Source organism: Panthera onca, chromosome C1 (assembly GCF_046562875.1).
Source record: "Panthera onca isolate mPanOnc1 chromosome C1, mPanOnc1 haplotype 2, whole genome shotgun sequence".
In the NCBI taxonomy this organism is placed as follows: Eukaryota; Metazoa; Chordata; class Mammalia; order Carnivora; family Felidae; genus Panthera; species Panthera onca.
The window spans coordinates 211,818,913-211,832,027 of record NC_138346.1 but is presented as its reverse complement, the minus strand read 5'-3'; the positions used below and the strand labels follow the sequence as shown (position 1 = coordinate 211,832,027).

The 13,115-nt window shown below is 43.0% G+C and overlaps 1 long non-coding RNA gene across 1 annotated transcript in view; it reads right to left on the bottom strand.

Annotated features, from left to right (window-relative positions):
* LOC132673171 (uncharacterized) overlaps positions 1-6,531 on the bottom strand; it is a 34,402-nt gene extending 27,871 nt beyond the window's left edge. Inside the window, exon 1 of the long non-coding RNA XR_009607895.3 lies at positions 6,348-6,531. This is a non-coding gene — a long non-coding RNA (uncharacterized LOC132673171). The remainder of the gene's footprint in view (positions 1-6,347) is intronic.
* Between the last annotated feature and the right edge of the window lie 6,584 nt (positions 6,532-13,115).

The window sequence follows — 13,115 nt, the reverse complement described above, 5'->3', positions numbered from 1 at the left end:
AATCAAAGAATAAAAACTTTACTGGTAGAGCCTATAATAATCCTAGGATCTAACATATATTTCAAAAACATACACAAATCCACAGTGTAACTTGTTTGTATTAAGAAATTGTATGTGTGCATATATATGGATATATTTATAAAATCCAAACACAACAGAGGTCTTATTGGTGTGCTTTTGGCACTGAAAGGTAATTGGCTCAAAGTACATTCAATATTTCCCAAACGAGGTCCTTTTTTTTTTTTTTTTAAAAGTAAACTCTACTCACAACATGGGGCTCTAACTCACCACCCCGAGATCAAGAGTTGTATGTTCTACCGACTAGCACACAACCGGTATGTTGGACACCCCATAGAACAATATCCTTTAATGATTGTGTCTTATATAACCTACAAAGGTAAGTCCTGCTTCTTGTGGAGCTCCTTTGTGACAGTAAGCTCTCCCAGGTCACCTGCTACTCACAGGAGGAAGTAAGTGCTCACAGACTCTGCATCTCCAAGAGTCGGATTGGCAGGGCCTCAGTAACTTGCATGCCTCCCTCCAAGACAGAAACAGTCAAGAGAATTGCCAAACACAGTCAGATCCAAAGTCTGGAGGTCTTACCCCACCTGCTGACTCCCCACCTTCCCTGCCCCCATTGCGTGAAACCAAGATTCCCATTCTATTGACACCGTGGCCTTCAGCAAGTGTGGCTGCAGCTCTGATCACATCTACACATGCCTCCATTCACTGGTTCGTTCATTTGTTCAACAGAGGCTTCTTTGAAACCACTGTGATGGATGCGGTGATGTGATGAATGTTTTGGGGATGAGGGACCCAGTCCCCGCCCTGACTGACCTCCCAGGTTAGAGGCAAGAAGGAGATGCCAACTGGCAAATAATACAGAGGAGGAAAGAAAAGTTCTTAAATTCCTGAATTGTGCTGGCACCAAGGTAAGCGACTCACACGATAATGAGGTAGATACCCTTACTATCTGCATTTTGCTTATGCAAAAAAAAAAAAAAAAAAAAATGAGCCTTTAGAAAGACGAGCAACGTGCCCAAGTTGACTAAGCTGGAAGTGGCAGAGAGAAGAGGAAGTCCCTCTGCCTCCAGAGTGTAGATGCTAGCACGCCTCGAACAGGCAGCTTCGAAAAATATGAGTTTTCTTATCCCCCAACCCAGAATAGAGTTAGTTATTCTTCCTCACTTAGTTATGTTATTACGGACTCATGGCTAGTTATTTTATACTTTGGTTTATAATCCCGCACTATCTCGTTTTTCTGTTGTTCAGGATGTTCCAGCTTTGGCCACTGGGAGGAGCTCTTGCAGTTGGCTCATGTGTCCCTCTGACATGTCCCCATCATGGTATTTTTTAAAATTATTTTAAAATGTTTATTTATTTTTGAGAGAGAGAGAGACAGAGACAGACAGATAGACAGATGGAATCCAAAGCAGGCTCCAGGCTCTGAGCTGTCAGCACAGAACCTGCCACGGGGCTTGAACCCACAAACCATGAGATCATGTCCTGAGCTGAAGTTGGACACTTCACCGACTGAGCCACCCAGGCGCCCCCCACCCCCATTGTTGTATTTTTTATTTATGTGAGCACTTTCTTATTTTCTGGCACTATTACATGCGTCTTGTAAATTTCCCTGTTGGCCATGCATAAAAACTGAATTAATACTACAATTATATGATATGTGGCTACACATTGAGTTTCCACAATACTTTATTCCTGTCTTTCTGCCTTTCTTTTGGATGGTGTTGGCAGTCCTCTGGATTTGACCACAAACCTATGATCCTAGCTTTGAACCCTTGACCTATTCCCTGAGCTGCACCAATTTACAATGGAGTTAGCTCAGTTCTTTCCATTGCGCTCAGTAAATTGATGAAAGTATCAGCGTTTTAACATCACCCTATATTCTCTATTCTTTTGTTTGTTTGTTTAAATGTTTATTTTTGAGAGAGAGAGAGAGAGTACACAAACAGGGAGGGGCAGTGAGAGAGGGTGACAGAGCATCCCAAGCAGGCTCTGAGCCCCACGCGGGGCTCGAACTCATGAACCGTGAGATCATGACCTGAGCCAAAATCAAGCGTCGGATGCTTAACCGAATGAGCCGCCCAGGCGCCCCTCTATTCTGTTTTTGTTGAACATTCCCGGGAAAGTGTGGATGCTGTTCCATGGCAGCAACGTGAACATACAAATCAGTTGTTCTTCCTCTGGTTGGAGAGAAAGGAAAGCAGAAGAGCCTGAAGAGCTATGCCATCTTGGAGGCTCTCTGGACCTGGACACTTGGGAATGGATACTTCCTGGTCCTGGGAGCTTCCTGTCCTTGGAGGTATTCAGCAGCATCCTTGGCCCCACCCCCTAGATGCCAGGAGTACTCACCAAGTGGTGACAACCACAGTGTCTCCAGACATTATCAAATGCCCCCCCCCGTGGGGGGAGGGGAAAAGCAAAATGATCCCCAGTTGGAAACCGCTGTTGTGTAATAATAAACCCAGAGAGTTGCATTAGCAGCATTACAACAGAAAGGGGACTGGAGGTCTTGGAGTCAACACCCTGGTCCTTTTCCTCTTTCATCTGATGGGCTTTGATTCACTGGGCAGGACTGAACTGGGCAAGTCTTTGAAAAGGCAGCCTCCAAGGACCAACAGGAGTAGAATTTGGGTAATTTGGTAAGTGACTTAAAAGGTTGGGAGGTCGCTCTGGTTCATTCACTGGAACACCTGTGCCTGAGCGGTGTGTGAACCGTGTGGTCCTGGCCCATTTCCAGTCCAGGTGCTTGAGGTTACCTTCCATGGTGTTCCTTCCAATTTTCACGGCACATGGTGCCTTTGTCTGCTTCTGTTCTACACTGCATGACTAAACCAGAATTATTCTCTCCGTTTCTAGTGATTAGTTAGGGGATATTAATTTGTGATTTGTTTGTAATGTTTAAGCACAGCACTGGTGGATGAAAAGGACAACTTGAAGTTTCTCATTTTGGCTCTGTGGGATGTAATAATGGAGAGAGAAACTTCCCTTAAATTGTCTTGCCAAAAGAAAAACAATTACCCCATAGCTCATAAATCTGCAAAAGGCTTTCTTTGATGAAGACCAGTCCTAGAAAGATTAGAGACAAAGCCAGATCACAGAGTCCAGAACGTCGCTGTGTAGACACAACCGGAGGAAATTTGTTGTGAGTTACTTCTCCCAACGTGGCCCACCCCGCCCCCAGTCTCTGAGCTGGTACCCTGATTACACCTGACCTTTAGGGAAATTGTGCCATTCTCCAGACTTTTCTCAATCCTTGTTCCCATTTAAACCGCCAGCGTTGTGATTTAACCCCTGTAGAGACCTGGTCTCAGCTCAGCAACAGAGCGAGATAAACCTAGTGGGGACCGTGTCCCAGTTTGTCCAGGAGTTGCTAAAGTCCTAGATGTCCCCCTCCACAGGCTGATGTGGAGAACAAAGGCAAAAGAAAATGTACATAAAATCAAATCCCCTTCCAATCTGCAGCCCGTTGACAAATACTCCAGACTGGCACAGTCTGACATCCCTGGGAACTCCCAACTGTCTTAAAGTTAATGCTTTGCTAGTGGGAAAAACAACCTCGGCATAACAATGTATCCTTCAGCCCCCACCGGCCAACCAACCAACGGTTGGTTACCTTGGTTACCGTAACTCCTTGAAGGCAACCTCCCGAGGTCAACTCCTGTGACCTCACCGCACTCCTAACACCCCTCTCAGCACCTGGGTCAGGAAAGTGACTTTGCATCTTAAAAAAAAAAAAAAAGTACTGATGCAAGGCAAGGCAAGTAACCGCAACTCTCTGGCCGGCCACAAGGAGGCGCGTTCTCCCACATGGTGTGCAGTCCAGCCTGGCAAAGGGAGCAGGTTAGGAGGGAACCAGTCAAGCCCGCTCCGCAGTCAGTGACCGTCCGAGGGATAGAAGTAAAAACAAACGGTCCAGTCGGTGTCATTTCTGCCCCTAATACACGCGCGCGCGCATACACGGTGCTTATGAAACCGACCTTCCGTTCCAAGTGCCACCAGGTTCCAGAAGCCTTATAATCCTCTTTTCCTGAGTTCTCACAACGACCTTGCAAAGCGAGAACCGCGGTTAGGTAGCCTAAAGTCACAATATTGGGTGAAACTTCAAAAGCCATCGCCCTTCCACTATACCACATCACCATATTATTTTACAGAGCCCCGAAATGGGAGAGTTACAAACTGCTTCCTTGGCTTAGGGCTGGGGTATGGGGAAAGGGTGGGAGGAGGGAAGGCGATGTGGATGATGCCTGATAGAGAGACCTCGGTCCATGCCCATCGTGGGGAACAGGGCTGGGGTGTAAGGCATCGCTTCACAACGTGGGACACCAGTAGGAATCTGTGTGGGAAATGGGAACGCACCAGCCCCACAGTGATGGGGGGAGGCAGGGATTCCTTAGTTACTCGTCATTTCCAAGACAACTGAAAGCAGGGACTATCACTGCTGCACCACGTTAGGGAGCTCAGAGAGTGGCAGATATGACTTAGGCACAGAGCAGCGGCCGGCCATTCAGCAGGAGTACTAACCAGGGAGTCTTTTTCTTTTTCTTTTTTTTAATGTTTACTTACTTTTGAGAGAGACAGAGCCGGAGTGGGGGACGGGGCAGAAGAGAGGGAGACACAGAATCAGAAGCAGGCTCCAGGCTCTAAGCATCCGGCCTTTGCTGTTAAAGCAAAGGAAAAGGAAGAACATGGCAATTCTAATGAGTTGTTAGATGTCTTACCCCTGGGGTTGGCGCAGAAGACATGCAATGTTCTAGAAAGTGTTAAGGTGGTTGAATGGGGGCCTCTCTTGGAAAAGAAATCTTCAAATTCAGTTTGATTCAGATACCTCTCTTCTGCTGCTTTTCACACCTTATAGATATGCCCAAGAGTCCTGCCTGGGCTTCACTTGCAGTTTTTTTAATGAAAAACCTCAGCAGTAGGTTTCACTGTGACATAGAATTGATTTTCTTTGTCAGTGTCTATCATTTTGACAATCACAGCTTGGGAGGCCTGCTGAGCTGTCAGAAAACGGACTCATCTTCGCATTACTTTAACCAAAACAGTTACGGTTTCTAAAACTTTAAATTAGATTCCTATGTCGGTCCCAACTTACACCGCCACCAAATGCATTAGACTAGCATTTCTGAATTGCAAATAACCCTTTCCCCCCCGTGGATGTATTTTTATCCAGGACGATATCCCTTTAACTCAAGGCTTGAAAAATGAAGCCCATGTGATTTGAAGAAGATGAATACACTTTTAAGTTGTGAAGCATGTTGCAGCTTAAAAAAAAACATAGCCTTCCAAGAGAATCATCTCTCCAGTAACAAAAAAAAAAAAAAAGAAACAAACAAACAAACAAAAAAACCCAACCTTGACTGATAGCTCTTTTCAAGTGCAAATGAGGGAGCTGACAGCAAGGAGAGGTTTGAAATCCTCATTTGGTTGGATGGTCGTTTGCTCTTTTAACGTAAATATTGATGCGCAATATGGTTTTCCCTGTTGCAAATCACTCATGCATGCAAATATGCTCAGAATTTAATACACATGTGCGCTGTTCCTTTTCTAAATCCTCTATTCTTTTCCTTATGACGCCCTTCTCAGCGGAGCAGAGAGCATGTGATTTTAAGCACGTCAATTTTAAGACAGCAGCTCTAAAGAGCACCCAAAAAATCTGCCCAGAAGCCAACGAAAGAGCCAATATGTTTACATAAGTGAAGGTCTCATTGTTTCCCTGTCCAGGTAAAATGTTTTCAACAGGCTTCTAAAGAACAGTCAGAAGACACACTTCCATATAGAACGAGATGGTTGTAAATCCACTGTGGAAGGAAGGCTGGGAAGGAGGGATAAAGCTGAGTCAGAGTTTCTCAAACTGGCGACCTCAGTAGAGTATAAAATGGGGTTTTGGGGTACACGCAGCTCTCCAAATTTATTTTAAAATTCAACATGTTTGGCGCGCCTGGCTGGCTCAGTCAGAGGAGCACGTGACTCTTGATCTCAGAGTCATGAGTTCAAGCCTCCCGTTGGATGTAGGGATTACTTAAATAAAAATAAAATAAAATTCAACATATTTTAAAATCCCTTGTAATTCTTTGTAAATAAAATAAAACACATTTTTAAATAAAGAATAATAGTTGTTTATATGAGTGACTAGGATATGCCGTTTCTTCTCTTTTAAGAAGGTGTCCATAGTTGGACATTGTTGATGATGGATCAGTTAAGCCAAAAGTATGGCTCCGAATCCAATTGGTTTTGTTTTTTATTTTTTATTTGTTGCTATACTTGCCAGTGTTCTTTCCCTTGAAGTGATAAATATCAAATTAGCGTAATTTTAAAAAAGAACGTACCGGCTCATGGGGCACCAGGGTGCCTCAGTCGGTTGAACGTCCAACTTCAGCTCAGGTCAGGATCTCACAGTCCATGAGTTTGAGCCTCGAGTCTAGCTCTGTGCTGACAGCTCAGAGCCTGGAGCCTGCTTCGGATTCTGTGTCTCCCTCGCTCTCTGCTCCTCCCTCGCTTGCACTCTGTCTCTCTCTGTCTCTGAAAAATAAATAAATGTAAAAAAAATTTAAAAAAAAAAGAACCTATTGGCTTAGATAACCAGAAACTTCAGAGATACTGCTAATTTTACCCATGGCTGGATCTAGGCACCCGAATGATGTCATCAAGAACATGTCTCTTTTCATCTCTTGGGTCCCACCATCCCTGTTTTTTGGTTCTTATTTTTTCCTTCCATTCTAGGCCTTCTGTCCATGTGGCAGCAAAGATAACCCCAGCCTGCTCCAGACTTACATACCTTATTGCCTATGCTCTCAAAAGGACAGAGAGGCTCTCTCAGCAAAAACCCTGTGAAAATCTCCCAAAGGATGGATTGATTACAAATCCATCTTCCTGGGTATAAACCAATCACTGTGCCCAGGAAATGCTGAAATCCCTGGACAGGCCTGGACTTGTACCCACCCTCCAAATTTAGGTTGGCAAGAAGGGGGTCATTTTCCAAGGTGAATTTAGAATGCGGTTATCAGAGAAGTGGGGCATTAATGTCTGCTGGGGAAAAACAACATTTGCCCACTTCATATACTAAATTCCTCATTAAGAGTCCTTGAGAATGGCAGCAAGCATGTAGCAGCTCAGATAATTATGAATGCTCAGCTAGAAGGAAGACCAGAAGTCATGGGCAGATCCCTCAGGGAAGTCTCTTTCCAGTGCCCCATCCTTGGCTCACCCAACATGTCACACTTGTTCTGGAAGTTTCCATTTCCACTTGAGTAGGAGCTGAGTGCGAATTCCTGTCTCCTGTTGGCATGGGCTGTATTTCTTCGTGTTGTGTCAAGCATTTCGATGTGGTATTAAGATTATTCCCAACAACACATCATTGAGCTATTTCTTCATCAAAAGTAGAAAATTATTGATTTTCAGGAGAAGAAAGCAAATTTTTAATGATTGGACCATATGTATCAGAGTTTGGTCTCCTTAAAAATCCAAATACTCCATTAAAATGTGGACTCCATTAAAATCCATGCAACTTCATCCTTAAGTGAGAGATTCCAGACTGTGGGATATGCCACGTGAGCACAACTCCAGTTGTGGCAGAAATATTCGGCAGAAGTATTCTTCACCAGACCATCAACGTTATGGACAAATGTTTTCACTATCATTCTTTTTTCTTTTTTCTTTTTTTTTTTTACTATCATTGAGTTCTAAGAATTTCTTTATTTCTTTTTTTGTTTCCTTTACAACTATAGGTTATTTCTTAATATTTCATGTTCCAGACATATGGCATTTTTGTGGTCATCCTCTGGTATTAAATTGTAATTTTATTGCATTATAGCTGAAGAACATGATCAATATGGCATATGTGATCCTGTTCCTCTGGAATTTATTGAGGTCTCTTTTATGGCCTAATTTATGGTCTACTTTTTTGATATTTTTTCCACATGTACCCCAAAATGTGCAGAAAAAGATGTGTTCTGCTGTTTGGCACATAGAGTTTCCTCCCTCTCACTATGCATATACGTAGCAAAAATCTGAAAAATGCAATTAAGAGACTCATGATATATAAAAATACGTGTATATATGTGCCTATATTAAGCACATATGTATGCATTATATATGGATGTAGGCATACACATACATTAATGTATATCAACTCCTCAGCCCAGCAAGGACATGTGGTGCCCTCAGACACCCATGACCTGAGACTTCTCTGGTTAAGCAGGGGAGGCATTTTGGGGAAGAAAGAAGAGGAGAACTTAAGATCTCTCCCCAACCTGACCTCTTAGTGTCATTTTCAGCTGCCACCGCCCAGGCTAAATCACCAGTATTCCCACAACCAGCTAGATTTTCTAACATTTTGTTGTTGTTTTGCATTTTTCTTAGCTTATGGAAACCATACTTTCCATTTTTTTGTTTTTATTTATTTTTTTGTAATTTTCTTTTTTAATGTGTATTTATTTTTGAGACAGAGAGAGACAGAGCATGACTGGGGGAGGGACAGAGACAGAGGGAGACACAGAACCCGAAGCAGGCTCCAAGCTCTGAGCTGTCAGCACAGAGCCCAACACAGGGCTCAAACCCACAAATCTTGAGATCATGATCAGAGCCAAAGTCGGATGCTCAACCAATTGAGCCACCCAGGCGCCCCATCCTTTTTTTTTTTTTTTTTTTTTTTTATTTTTTTTCAACGTTTTTTATTTATTTTTGGGACAGAGAGAGACAGAGCATGAACGGGGGAGGGGCAGAGAGAGAGAGAGACACAGAATCGGAAACAGGCTCCAGGCTCCGAGCCATCAGCCCAGAGCCTGACGCGGGGCTCGAACTCACGGACCGCGAGATCGTGACCTGGCTGAAGTCGGACGCTTAACCGACTGCGCCACCCAGGCGCCCCCCCATCCTTTTGTTTTTAAATAGTTTCTCCAAAGTTGATTTTTTTTGAAGAAGGAAACAGCAGCCTATATTGGTTTGCCATTTTGACAGGTATCAGAAATCACTCCTCAGACCAAAGGAATGAATTCACAGGGCTTTCTTTTCAGACTCACCCTTGAAACTTGCCCTTTCTTTTTCTTTTTTTAAAGTTTATTTTTTCATTCTGAGAGAGAGAGCACAAGCGGGGCAGAGGCAGAGAGAGGAGAGAGAGAATCCCAGGCAGGCCCCATGCTCTCAGCACAGAGCCCAATGTGGGGCTCAAACTCACGAGTTGCGAGATCATGGCCTAAGCCGAAGGCAGATGTTTGACTGAGCCACTCGGCGCCCCTGAAACTTGCCCTTTCAATCACGATATTTTGGAGTGTACTTACCGCTCATTTCATTGTATATTGTGCTCAAAGTAGGTAATTCTGGGATAGAGATTAGTTTGTCTTTGCAGTTTAAAAAATTAATGTATAATCCACATACCATAAAATTCACTTTTTAAAAAGTGTACTGAATTTCAGTGATTTTTAGCCTATTTACAGAGTTGTGCAACCATCACCAACTATGGACTTCCAGACAATTTTCATCATCCCAAAAGGAAACCTCGTAGTCATTTGCAGTGACTCCCATTTCCCTCTTCTCTGGAAACCACTAACCTGCTTTCTGTCTTATGGATTTGATTCACCTATTGAGGGTAATTATCACAAATGAAATCTTACAATATGTGGTCTTTTGCGTCTGGCGTTTTTCACCTAACGTAATGTTTTCCAGTTTCACTCTTGAAGCATTATTCATATTGAAGCATGAAGCATTCTTTTTTTTTTTTTTTTTTTTTTAATTTTGAGAGAGAGTGGGGTGGGGAGGGGCAGAGAGAGAGAGAGACAGAATCGGAAGCAGGCTCCCTGCTGTTAGCCCAGAGACCGATGGATGCGATGGATGCAGGGCTCAACGAGGGACTTTGAAGTCACAGAACCTAGAGATCATGACCTGAGCTGAGATGAAGAGATGGAACCTTAACCGACTGAGCCACCCAGGCACCCCTGAAACATGAAGCATTCTTGATAAATCAGTGCTTTATCCTGTTTTATGACTGAATAGTATTCCATTTTAAGGATACGGTGCAATTTGCTTATCCATTCATCAGTTGATAGGTTGTTTGCCTTTTGGGATATTATAAATAATGCTGTATTGAATATTTGTATAGACATTTTTGTGTGGATATATGTTTTCAATTCTCTTGGATATAATCTAAGAGTGAAATTGCTAGGTCCTATGGCAACTCTATGTTTAACTTCTAGAGGAACCGCCGGTCTGTTTTCCAAAGCTCCTGCACCATTTTATATTTTGACTGGCAATGTTTGAAGGTTCCAATCGTAATCGTTCCTTGCCAACGTTTGTTTTTTGTCTGTCTTTTTGATGACAGCCATCCTGGTGGGTATGAAGTGGTATCTTGCCATTATTTGGATTTGCATTTCCCTCTGATCACTGATGTGGTACACCTTTTCATGTGTTTATTGGCCATTTGTATATCCTGTTTGAAGAAAAATCTATTCAAATCCTCTGCTCTTTTTAAAAAATATGGCTGTTTTTCTTCTTCTTGTTGAATTGTGTTGTTTATGTCATCTGAATACCAGGCTCTTATCAGATATATGATTTGCAAATATTTTTTCTCGTTGTCTGAGTTGCCTGCCTTGTACTGACGTGGTAATGTCCTCTGATGCACAAAAGTTTTAAATTTGTGACTCACGCTGTCTGCATAACATATTCAAATAAACACATAACAATCTTTAAAAAATAAAATTAGGGCGGGGAGGAGCCAAGATGGCAGAACAGCACGGAAGATTTTGTGTGTCTCTGTCCATGAAATGCAGCCAGACCAACACCAAACCATCCTACACGCCTAGAAAACGGACTGGAGGATTAACACGACCATCTGCACAACCTGAGCCACAGAATTCAGCAGGTACGCGGTGCAGAGAGGCGGACTTGGGGAGCAAGAAGCCGCAGGAAGGGAGGTGCTTTTGCAGGCAGAGAGAGGACGGAGTCAAGGGTCAGGGGGAGAATATGGAAAAAGCATCCCTCCCCAAAAGCAGCTGGAGAGAAAGTGGAAAATTGGAAACAGCCGCAGGGACTGAACTAAAAAGGGAGAAAGGAGAAAGAAGAGGGTTTAAATTCCATTAAGACTGTAAACAGGGGGAGCGCAAAGGCTGCAACTCCCCCGCTCGATACCTGGCGGTGGATGCTCTGGCGGGAAGGGCGAATCCCCAGGAGCAGAGCGGGGTCCGGGAGGTTCTCGGGCCACACGGGGAGAAGCGGTTCCACTGCCGGGAGGGCGTTTGGTAGAGGCTGTGAGGCCACCTGGACCCAGCAGACCCCAGAGAACGGCCCCGATCGCTGGTGCTGGAACAAGGTCCTTAAGGGTGAAGCCTGGTGCCAGATGCGTGTTGCGATTTTCCATAATCCCTGAAAGGCTGCTGCTGCGCTAGCTCGCGAACTTTTTCTGGGGCGGCTGGCACCCGGCTGCAGTCTCTGGGCTTCGGCAGCAGCAGGTTTGGCGAACTTTCCTGGGTGTGGCTGGCTTCGGCCGTTGCCCGGGGAGACCCTCCCGCAGAGGGCGGAAGGGGCCGAAGCCGCAGCCCTTCGGAAGTAAGGGGCCGGGGAAAACAGCCGCGTCTGAGACAAAACTCGGGAGAGAGCGACTGCCTGGGGCCTGGTCACGGAGACGGAAGAAGCGGGGAGCGGACGAGAGCTGGAGACAGAGGACGGGTGCGCGACTGCTGACCGGGGAGAACAGACCGGGTAGCTGGGTGGCGCCATTTTCACCGCTCCCGCGCATGTGCATACGCACCTACGAGCGCCACAAGAACCCACCCCAGGAGGCTGGCAGCGCCATCTAGTGGAGAGCGGAGCCGTTACACTGAGCCCCGCCCAACTGGGTCAACCTCGCTCTTGAAGAACACACGTCTCACCGCCTGCTGAGTTTATGGACTATAAAGTGCTTCATAATCTGACTTCTAGGGGAAAACAAAGTAATTTCAGTCCTATTTCAATCTGGTGGCAAGTCCATCTATCCCATTTTCTTTCTTTTTTCTTCTTTTTCACTTCTTTTCTTTTTCTTGAATACAGAAAGAGAAAAATTCATTTTTATTTTCAATTTTTACTAAAAATACTTTTCTTTGTTTTTTTACTACATTTTTTACTTCTGTGTAAATTTTTTCAAATTCTATTTTACTTCCAACATTTTATTTTAGTCTAATACAGTGTATTCACCTTTTCAAAGTTTCAAACGATTTCCTTTTTCTTCCTTTTCTTTTTTCTCTTTTTTGTTTCTTTTCTTTTTCTTGAATGCAGAAAGAGAAAAACTTCATTTTTACTTTCAATTTCTATTACAAATATTTTTCTTTAATTTTTTTACTATATTTTTTACTTTTCTGTAAATTTTTTCAAATTCTATTTTACTTCCATCATTTTATTTTAGTATACTACAGTGTATTCACTTTTTCAAATTTTCAAACGATTTCCTTTTTTTCCTCTTTTTTCTCTTTTTTGTTTCTTTTCTTTTTCTTGAATACAGAAAGAGAAAAAATTCACTTTTATTTTTAGTTTTTATTAAAAATATTTTCTTTAATTTTTTTCTACTCTATTCTTTATTTTTGTGTAAATTTTTTCAAATTCTATTTTACTCCCATAATCTCATTTTAGTCTACTTCAGTGTATTCATTTTTTCAAATTCTCAAACGATTTCCTCCCCCTGCCCTTTTTTTCTCTAATCTGTCAAAGCACTTTCAACACCCAGACCAAAACACACCTAGGATCTAACATCATTTATTTGATTTGTGTGTGTGTGTGTGTGTGTGTGTGTGTGTGTGTTTAATTTTTTAATTGTAATATTTTTAAAATTTTAATATTTTTTTAATTTTAATTTTTTTAATTTAACATTTTCTACTTAATTAATTCCTTTTATTCCTTCAAAATGACAAAACGAAGGAATTCACCCTAAAAGAAAGAGCATGAAGAAACGACAGCCAGGGATTTAACCAACACAGATACAAGCAAGATATCTGAACCAGAATGCTGTGGCAACAAGGATGGATGAGGCAGAACAGAGAATCAGTGATATAAAGGACAAACTTACAGAGAATAATGAAGCAGAAAAAAGAGGAAGACTAAGGCAAAAGCACAATTTAAGAATTAGAGAAATCAGT